Source organism: Bradysia coprophila, unplaced genomic scaffold (genome assembly GCF_014529535.1).
Source record: "Bradysia coprophila strain Holo2 unplaced genomic scaffold, BU_Bcop_v1 contig_232, whole genome shotgun sequence".
NCBI classification, from domain to species: Eukaryota; Metazoa; Arthropoda; class Insecta; order Diptera; family Sciaridae; genus Bradysia; species Bradysia coprophila.
This window is the reverse complement of record NW_023503493.1, coordinates 4090546-4101785: the sequence shown is the minus strand read 5'-3', so window position 1 is coordinate 4101785 and position 11240 is coordinate 4090546. Positions and strand designations below refer to the sequence as shown.

Sequence of the window (11240 nt, the reverse complement as noted above, 5' to 3'; positions counted from 1 at the left end):
ATTGTAAACAATCACTCTTCAAATTTGATCGATCACATTGCTTTGCATTTTCTCAAACGAATGCTGTAACAACTCATACAAATTCCATATCAACACTGCTTTGAGTGTTGTAATATCACATCAAACGGGTGCTGAAATAAGTCACTTTACAACACTAAAATGAGTGCTGAAAAGAGTCGTATTTCAATTCTCGGTGGCACAATAAGAATTTCCTATTTAGAGATAGATACAACGTATGTCATATGTGCAAGGTCACGGTGGGTTTGAACGAATTTTAAATAAACCTGTAAGTTTCCAACCCGGTTTTTTTTCGTAAGCGAGTTGGGGGAGGGAAGTGCTGTTCAAGTAAACAAGTTTTAGAAAAATCAGAGTCAGCCAGGGCTTGTGAAACAGTGAGGGCTGAAGATTTACATTGGAATTGGTAGAGGGACAAAATCTAAGATTTACAGTGTAAAAATTATTGCTCTCGATAATTTCTTAATGGAGCAATAACAGCTGAAAGTCAAAATTTCACCATGTTGAAAGACATATATCTCATTTACGAAACAACCGAGGAAGCCTGTAAATGATGATCCCAGACTAGTTTTGCAAACCCTTTCGAATAGCAAACAAATTATTTTTAAATCGAAGTTTTCTGTTACCTTTTCAGAAATTGCACTTTTTGCACTATTTCACATCCATGTGGTAGCTCATGTGATAGCCTGGAGTCTCAGCTTTACAATGATACCAAATATGCTATGTTTGATCATGTACAAGAAATTTTGATGAAAGAGTTTTTCATTGAGGTCGCTCTACTTGCAAATCTAGAGCTATCTGGATAAAATTATCAATCTTATGAACAAAAACAAATATTTTAATCAAAAAATGAATTTAAATGATCGATATACATAAAAAAGGCAAAAAAGTCTTGAAAATACATAAAAAGCGGGGGTTGGAAACTTACAGGTTTATTTAAAATTCGTTCAAACCCACCGTGGGTGTGATCTACCGTTTTTCTCAACGAAACGAAAAACATCGTTTACCCATAACATTTTTGAAAACATCAACAAAGTGACAGTTGTCTGCACTTTTCTCACCAGAAATGTCATTCGACCGTCAACAAAACGCAATTTGAGGGGAGAAAATAAGGTAAATCACACCGCATATATATGAAAAATTGATTGCAAGCTTCTATCCACAAACGATTTAACCGTTTTTTTTCTTCAGAATTTGGTATCCCAACAAAAATCTCTTCGAGAAAAGTGTGACGCAGTCTTTGAAGTACAATTTCTAAAATGAATGATATCGCTAGAGTTGACGCTTTCAGCTTCGTTACGCAAAAATTAAATTGTACACCCAATTAGTTCAAACAAGCTGGCTTAGTTTTCGTCATCATCTGCCAAATAATTTTTACCTAAAAAAAAATTTGACTGGAAACAACCAAAATTTTACCAAAAAAATCTGCGTCGCATGTGGCAGATAAATTTTCTTGCTGGTCTGTTCCTGAACATTTGCCACTTTGCGACGCAGATTTTTTTGGTAAAATTTTGGTTGTTTCCAGTCAAATTTTTTTTGGTAAAAATTATTTGGCGGATGATGAGAAAACCTAAGCCAGCTTGTTTGAACTAAAATTGGGTGTAAAATTTAATTTTTGCGTAACGAAGCTGAAAGCGTCAACTCTAGCGATATCATTTATTTTAGAAATTGTATTACAAAGACTGCGTCACACTTTTCTCGAAGAGAAAATTTGACGAAATTCGAAAGTTTTACGAAATTCGAAAATTTGACGAAAATTGAAAATTTGACGAAATTCGAAAATTTGACGAAAATCGAAAATTTGACGAAAATCGAAAATTTCACGAAAATCGAAAATTTCACGAAAATAGAAAATTTCACGAAAATCGAAAATTTGACGAAAATAGAAAATTTGACGAAAATAGAAAATTTGACGAAAATAGAAAATTTGACGAAATTCGAAAATTTGACGAAAATAGAAAATTTGACGAAGAAAGTAATTCTCTATCTGCCACCATTCAGGAAATATCTCCAAAACCCCAATTGACCCACCCATTTCCAATTTTTGACATTTTTCACATGTGCCCCTCTGTTCTACTCGTAAAACTCTGAGACTTTGCCGAAGAAAGTAACTCTCTATCTCTCATAATCGCAAAAATATTAGTCCTTTCATCCTACGCTCGAGTAGCTCAAAATTTGGTCACTCTAATCACTCTAGCTCAAACGAATCTGCCTCGATTTTTTAAATTATTTTTTTGTTCGAATCGTGTTACGAATACCTTTCATTTGATGAGTCGCGCGCCTCTGTAGGTTTCAATACAGCTGAGCTACAGCCGAAAACGCGTTCCCGACCCTCGAAAACCACACTCAGAAACCACTTCGAGGTCAATAAAACAAAATTCTGGTTTTTCCTGGGGTAATGGCGTATCACATTTTCATTTTTATGCCCACCCTGAGGTTCCTCCAAAATTTCATGGAGATTGGCTGACTAGTTTCCGAGATCGACCGTCGATAGATAGATAGAAACATACAGAGTAAGTTGAAAGATTTTGATTGTATGGGAAAAGTCAATTTGGTGTATTTTGTATGAAAAGTGACCAATTTCAGAACGATGTATCTCCGGCAATTTTAAACCTACATAGTCGAGTGATAGCTCGTTTTGCTCGTATTTGAAGCGAGAATATGATGGAATATGTTTTGTGGTGATATAAACCAAAGGGTAGAAACTGAAATGTTCGGCTATATATAGTTGCCGTGTCTCAAAAAATTTTCTTCGTTCTTTTTTTGGAAGTTAGACTGCGTCAAGTCCTCCGCTATCGCTCCGGACATGAATTATGTCGTTTAACATTTTTTGGGGTATATTCTGCATTAAAGTCGGAGATAGTTTCAAATTTAAGTCAACGTCTTTGTAGGCTATTCACGGCCACTGCTGACATTTGTACGTTGAGAAATAGTGTGTTTTCTATTGACGATTTGCAGCAAATGGTGCGACACGTAGCAGTAAGAAATTGCACATAGATTTTTGCATAGAATGTGACGACATTTGTTTGTTGTGAGCAAAATCTGAACATAATTATGTCCCAAATTTTTCAACAAAGAAAGTAGTGTCATCTGTTGAACGTGAAAATTGCCAATTATTGTCTCTATTTTCAATTATTTCCCACTAGAGTCCGACACAGTGTGTCAGTGTCAATCATTGGTTAAAACCTTTTAACCGGAAATGACTGGTATAACGACCAATTGCTTACGTAACAACATTATCCAGCCGTATTTCGTTCATTATTTTAAATTCATAAATCTCTGAATCTCCACTCTAGTTCTATTTGCACCATAATTATCCTCTGTGTAATTAGCAATATGTGAAAATTATAAATTATTACACCCGCAGAGTATTAATTTTGGCAATTACAAATTAACAAACAAAATTCGTATACTCTCATTCCACCGCGAGTGCAACACAACAAACAACAATGCAATATATATAGAAATACTTACGCTCGCTCACATACCCACACAAACAATCGGGTGTACCAGATACATCCTGTCCGACGGGATGCAATGCAATCACATATATGGATGTAACCATATTCGACAATATGCATCGCGTATCGCAATCCCAACACAAGTTTTGTTTTGTTTTTGTATTATATCGGTGGGTATTATGCAGTTCATACAATTTATACAAGCTTCTAACATAATAGTACAAGTGCAGTCAATCGTTGAATCCTTTCTCATGGAGAGATTGTATGTTTAATTTGGAAATTATATTTGGTGGAGCTGCTGGATACGTTCGAATATTTCGTCATTTTACTCGGTTTTGTGACATTGCACTCTACAATTCATGAAACACTATGAACACTGGCAACTTGTAGCGTAGTATACGTTACCTTGGATGAGATAGTTAAATGTAAGAGCCGATCGCCGGGGTCGTTATCGAAAAATCCACTGAACTGTAATTTCACACAAAATTTGACTGCAATTTCAGTTCAGTTGAAATTTCGGACTGAAATGCAGGTTAAGTTACCGATAGCCGCCATGTTATTTGATTGCGATACAGCCTCAGTTAATCGGCGCGACATCCGCATATAAAACCTTGGTCATGATAGTTGTCAAATCTAAACACAGAAGTAATACAAATCCCGGGAAAAATCGGTAACTGTTAATTTTGTGTTACTGAAATCGACAATGATGTTGCAATTTCAATTTTTTAACTTATGCTACAAATCAGATCCCAACAAAATCTCTACGAGAAACGTGTGACGCAGTCTTTGTAGCACAATTTCTAAAATGAATGATATCGCTAGAGTTGACGCTTTCAGTTTCGTTACGCAAAAATCAAATTGTACATTCAATTAGTTCAAACAAGGTGGCTTAGTTTTCCTCATCATCTGCCAAATAATTTGTACAAAAAAAAATTGACTGAAAACAACGAAAATTTTACCAATTTTTTTAGTGGCAGATGATCAGGAAAATTTGAAAATTTGACGAAAATCGAAACTTTGACGAAAATCGAAACTTTTACGAAAATCGGAAATTTGACGAAATTCTAAAATTTGACGAAAATCGATAATTTGGTGAAAATCAGCTATTTTGAAAGTGACCAAATCTTTCCAGCTGCCCAACATACCCTGAAAGTGACCAAATTTTTCTAATTGCCCACCAAAATATTTAAAAACTTTGAATTTTGAAATTTCTACCAGATTACAACCAACTTCACAACAATCATCACAAAATGGCTGCACATTTTTATATGAGAGAAATTGTTCCGAAAATTATGAAGTTAACAAAGTTTTCTCACATGCATTCTCTTCAGCAGGATTTCCGAATATTATACAACCATCAGGAATATGTAGAGATGATGGCAAAAGGCCGGATGGTATGACCTTAATTCCTTGGAGTCATGGAAAAGCTATTCTGTGGGACGTAACAATTAGGGATACATTAGCGCCTTCATACATTAAGGAATCTAGCAGGAAAAAACGGTCAATTGCGGATAAGGCGGAAAGATTTAAACATAATCATTACAAACATTTGAAAGAAAATTATTTGTTCACTCCGTTAGCTTTCGAAACTTTAGGTTGTATGGGGCCAGAAACTATGAAATTTGTTCAAAAATTGGGATCAATCACGAAGGCTGCTTCAGGAGAACCACGTTCAACAGATTATTTATTACAGAAAATTTCAAGTGTCATTCAAAGAGGGAACGCGGCATGCATTTTGGGAACATTAGGAGCTAATAGAGTAGATGACTTTTATTTATTGTAAAATTTATTTTTTGAAAAGATCGATTTTTCACTGTGAGCAGTCTTTTTTTTCGCTTGTCAATAAAGAATCAGGGCCTATTATGTAGAATTAATTTGCAAAATTTGCAAAAATTCACAGAAATTCACAAAAATTTGCACAAATTTACGCTTCATTTTTAGCACATTTTGCAAGTCTTTTGTCTGTTTTAGTACAATTTAAAGTGAATAAAGCAATTAATTTGACTTTGAAGGTGTGTAGAAGTTATTTTTTGAAAAATTTTGCAAATTTGTGGAGAATTTTGTGCGAATTTTTGCAAATTTAATTCTACATAAGGCCGTTCATAAATTACGTAACGCAAAAATTGATAATTTTCAGACCCCCCCCGGGTCTGTAACGCTAAAATGTATGGAACTTTAAAAAAAATGTATGGACCGTAACGCCAGGTCAACACCCCCCCCCCCCGGGTATTTGCGTTACGTAATTTATGAACGGCCCCTAATAGGCCCTGTAAAGAATTGCAAATAAAAAAAAACCCGAAAATTAATTAATTAATTCCTCGAAATTCTGATGAATGAAACTTAAGTTCTAATGGCCTGACTAAGGTTCCTGCAAAGTTTCATGGAGATTGGCTGCGGATGTTCCGAGATCGATCGTCGATAGATAGATAGAGTAAGTTAAAAGATTTTGATTGTTTGGAGAATGCCATTTCTCATGTATTTGTACTGAAAATGACGACTTGGAAAACGCAAGCGTATGATAGCTCATTTTCTTTGTATTTCAATGGAGGATATTTTAAAAATAATTTGGTTACGATAGTTATTGGACATTTTGGCAAAAGTAGAATTCTCGCCTATACATAGCTGTCGCGTCTCAAAAAATTTCTTCGTTTTTTGGGGGGGTTAGACTGCGTCAAGTCCTCCGCTACCGCTCTGGACATGATTTACTTTTCATCTACAGGGTTGCAATGAGCCACTTTCGACCACAGAGAAAACAAAATTAAATAAAAGTTACAACCCTAGTTGTTGTGAGAGGATGAACTTTATGAACATTTGTGTCCCACACATTTCTTAAAGGCAAAACTTGTGTCATCGAAACGACAGTTTCACTTTCCATTTTGTAGACTAAATATTTCTATTGAATCTATGAATCCCCTAGATTGGTCCTGCTATTTTTTCCGCTGTATGTCGCACCATTTGTTACAAACCACCAACACAGTATGTTGCCATAAATTTGAGCGATAAGAGGTGTGAGATCTTGCAGTAAAACCCTAATCCGAAATCAAAAATTCGAAAAGTCTCATCGAAAATGAAATACGTTTGCAAACGACTCGAACCAATGAACCGTCTGACAATCATAAATCGTAAAATTGCATTCGTCGCACAAAGTACCTACGACGAAAAAAAATGAATTTCCCATAATTTTATGATCCAATAAAGCAATTCATTTTGATATGCCGGCGTAAATAAATTCGGAAAAGTTTTCGCATAAAACCAGAAACAAGATTACGACACCGGTTCCTCAATCGCAAAACCTTTCTTTCAGCCATAAATAATGGAATGTGCAAATAAAAATATTAGCCACTCCTGAACGGATGTAAAACTTACACGAGCTGCATAAACCACTTCCGCTTTTTCTCCCGACATCGTAATTCATATACGGTTAGAAAAGGATGCTGCAAAATGGTGACATAAAATAATTCAATTTTATGTACTTTCATCCGTTAGACGCGATTTACGTCTGTATACTTTAGCTGAGCGTATGCATATATAGATTTCTACACGGAACTTTTAGATCATGTTTAGACGATAAAGCTGTATATGGTGAGATAATTATTTATGGTTTCCAACAGAAAGTACGGAAAGTTTGAATTTTCCGTGGAAAAAACATTTTTCCTGCACAAAGGATGCGACTGAATGATAAAACTCGGAACATATTCACTGTAGACGAGTTTACAGAGAGTTGCAATTGTGAGTGATTTGAAAGTTTACTAAAAACGGCTAATCATTTGTTATCAACAGGTCAAAATAGGCAAGTACGTCCCGTAAATGTGGACTTATATGGTGAAAAGTATATGTTGAAATGAATGAAGGGTTTGCACCACTGTGTTGATTTGTGAGATGATATGAGCATCTTTCGATGCTTTGCATTTGATAATGTGACCAACCTCTACGAAGTAGGTCATTTCTTTTTGTGTGTAAAAGTCTAGTGAATCAAAAATAAAATGAAAGTCAACTTTCATATTATTTTCTCATCCCCAGAATCGCCATCTACACATGCGGGTGTCCGTAGTGAAGCAACGACAATGCTTGTTTTACCCAAGCAAAAGAAACAAGTATCAGTGTTGTGCAAGAACAAAAGAAGTATAAAAAGATAAATTGCTCACACTGACACATGTGAGGTGTCTGGTGACGGAAAAGTTGAAATGTCGAGTTTTCGAGTGAAGTTTGTGGATCCAAGGCGAAGTCGAGGCAAATAACCAAGCGAAAACGTGCCTTTTCATTTTTCGTCGGATATTTTGAGGTCACCTGAAAAAATGCTCCCTCGATGAAACAAATGGTTTTCGGTGCAGTAGCATGTAAAAGTAAAGAAGCACCAAAGGGAATCCACACCTTCAGCGGATCACAAAAACATGGATGAGTTTGAGTGCAGCGTCAAATATCGTTAGTGTTGGATTTCCAATTGAATGATCAAGTAAGCTGATGTTCTTGAAGAAAGTGTAACGGAGTCATCACTGTTCGGATGTCAATTAATAAATTCCTTCGTTTATTTGTAATCTTTGTGGTTTGTATCTCCTGGAAATCTGGAAAACCAACAGGTTATGGGCCCAGGGAACGCAGGTAATACCGAAGACAAGTTTTTTTTTTAAATAAATTTATTTTGCTCGATTTGGACGAATTTGGTTGGCACAGCATTAGAAAATGGACTGAAATAATTCGATCGGAATGGGCAAACGATAGGATGATTAGAAGTCAAGCGATGGCATGAATACATGATTGGAATAGGCCCACGATCACGTTCGGAATTGACATACAATCGGAATTGGAATTAACTCACCGTTAGATTTTCAAGTAATAGACGCAGAAGCTTGTTTAATAATTAGAATAATAACAACTAGAATCAGTGGTGTTGTGAGTGGTGTTAAAGCCATAGTCCGGCTGATATCCGTCGAAAGAAGAAGATAGAAGTCGGGAGTTATGGATTTCGAGCACAGCAAAGACAAAGATGACGAAATAGAATTGATTTGTTGAATTGATTGGATGATTTGCTTGGAGGTGTGGAAGTATTGCTTCATTATTTAATTGAGGAGGTGTGTCGGATTTTCTAATTGAATGAGCAAGTAATAGCTATTTTCATAATAAGGTAGTAAATGGGATTGTTTTGCGCACTAGATGTAAGATCTACGAGCGAAGCGAGTTCGGCAACACATCGTGTGCGCAAAACCCCCATTTACTACCGTGTTAGGAACAAGGTTTTATCTCCTGTAATGTCATAATCACCATAAAAAACAAATTTAAAAAATCAAACTGAAACACAAACACGCCATATGACACTGTCACTCATTCATATTCCCCACAAATAAAACACACATCTAGTACACCGTCAAGAATTTGTCAATTTTCAGTGAATAAATGAGAAATTATCGAAGTTTTCCGTGAATAAATGTGAAATTATCGAAGTTAGCCGTGCGCAAATGAGCATGTATCGAAATTTTCAGTTAATAAACGTACGTTCTGTGAATGACGTGTTTAAATCTAGCCCATTTTGATTCTAAAAGTGACACTCAAATTGTGAATATTATGACATTACAGGAGATAAACTTATGTTCTGGGTTAGTAAGCCTTGAAGAAAGTGTATCGGAGTCTTCACTACAATTATATTAGTCAAACTGTTGGGATGTTCCTTCGTTTATTTGTAATCTTTATGGTTTGTATCTCCTGGAAATCTGGAAAACCAACAGTTAGCGCTAACGATTTCAATAGAATTGATGGAATGTGAAGTGCTACAATGAAGTGAATTTGCTCTGCATTCGAATTCACCCCATCAGCATTTCAAAAAATTGCTCATGCATTTTTGCATATGATGACGAAGGAGTGGTCTGAAATTCGTCATTTTCTCCTAGAGCATTTTGTGAATGGTCCCTGACTTGGGAATGACTGGTAAGATCTCGTAACGTATATATACTAAGTGTGCAGACTGATACTCTTACACCGAGACCAATTTTTACTACAAGGAAAATTCTCTTAAAGTTCGTCACTAAAAAATTTGAAGAATTTTTGACGTCTGACATGAGAGTGTTAGTGCTAGGAGTAGTGCTATGCCAAATCAAATTGTATGAGCATAACTACCTGAAAACTTTGTAAAACCGACTTTTATCAACACATCGAAAATATCTATTGTCAGCTAATTAAAAGACACAATGGGGAAAAAAAAATTCAATTCATTTTCAATCATCTGTCACAGCATCCCTTCGAAATCATTCTTCGATCGTGGAACACCGCGTCAATTTTCTTTCTTCACAAGCAAAGGCATTTTCTTCCGTTTCCTTGTGTATTGGTAATTAAATACTTCCGTTGATTGAATAAATATAAAAGGCGAACTAAATTAACTTTTCTTGTGCGGAATTTCGGGAGATTCTTTTTTATTCACGACGAAACCGGCTTTTTCACATTTCTCTTTATTTTAATAAATTGAACAAAAGAAATGAAAAACATCCACTTTCCAGGGAAATCGGTAACTATGGTGAAGGTATAGGTTTTCACTTTTATATTGACTGTTTCGGGCGATGGGGGTACCCTAGCGATTTTTTGTTTGTTTGTTTTCAATTGAATTATGAGAATATTAACTGACTCAGACCAATTGACAAAATGAAATGAGAAAGAAAGATTTGAGTGTCGGATCATGGCGAGAATCATGGTGTAGGAGCCCATATTATAGAAGACACAAAGTCAAGTCCATTCAGACAGTATCCTGACAAAAATATCGCTGTCTTGTCACTAATACAAATAGATCCACCATATTCCTTCTTTATTGTTATGCCCAGCGCATTTCAAGCATTAGTGATACTCTCAATACTGAAACAGCACACATTTTGGCACGATAAAAAAAAATTGGAAAAAATGTTCATACAAAATTGATTACAATTTGGCAGCTGTCAGTCGAAGCACTTTTGCTTGCAGTGCGTTGTTATGCCACATTTTTGTTTTAAGATATCCCATACCATACTGGATACAGACAAGACATTGAAAATTTCTTCTTTGTGGTTGACTATAGCGGTCGACCCGGCTTTGACTCTACATGAGGAAGTGCTATTGTGCTATTGCTCTGTTCCTAACACGAACACTCATTTTTCCAACGTCAAAAAGCCTAAAGATTTCCAATTATGTATGCGAGTCTTGATGCGTGTACGATTGCATGTGTTGCGTCTTTTTCTCACACACCACGAAACCTTGAATTCTCTCTTTACGAAAGAAATACGGAGCAGAGCTGTGGCTATTGATAGAGTTGCGGAACGGGTTTATTTCACACCAGGAAAAACATTGGAATTTATAAGTTTCCCTGTCCAGTTAAGTTTTATCACTCCATTGTTTGTAACGCAGCGTTAAGCACGAAACACACTTCAATCACCGTTAAAAAAACTGATCTCTCTCCATTGTGGCAGCGCAGACGGTGAGTAAACGGAGTGAAGTGTGGATTAAGCTTCATATTGCTTCCATTTTCATATCAGGAAACGTAATTCTATATTACTTCCTTGGCTTGTGAGTTTGTTGTTTTGGCTAGAGTGAGCTTTTCGGAGCGAGCCGAAGGCGAGTGGAGTAATCACACATGTCAAAAATGGCTCACAAGCACTTACGTAAGTTATTTTAGATGCTTGTGTAGGGTCAAGTTCATTTTCACTCATTTTCAACGATCGTTGCCAAGAAAAATTGAAATGGTTGTGAGGGATTCTTTTGAAAAACAGCCTACCGAAATCGGACGCATTTTCTATTGGAATTTTTTATATG

The 11240-nt window shown here is 35.9% G+C and overlaps 1 long non-coding RNA gene across 1 annotated transcript; it reads left to right on the top strand.

Annotated features, from left to right (window-relative positions):
- The first annotated feature begins 258 nt into the window (after nucleotides 1–258).
- LOC119075990 lies at nucleotides 259–10549 on the top strand. Its single transcript, XR_005087527.1, has 3 exons — nucleotides 259–517; nucleotides 9401–9410; nucleotides 10539–10549. It is a non-coding gene; the product is annotated as an uncharacterized LOC119075990 (long non-coding RNA).
- Nucleotides 10550–11240: the final 691 nt, after the last annotated feature.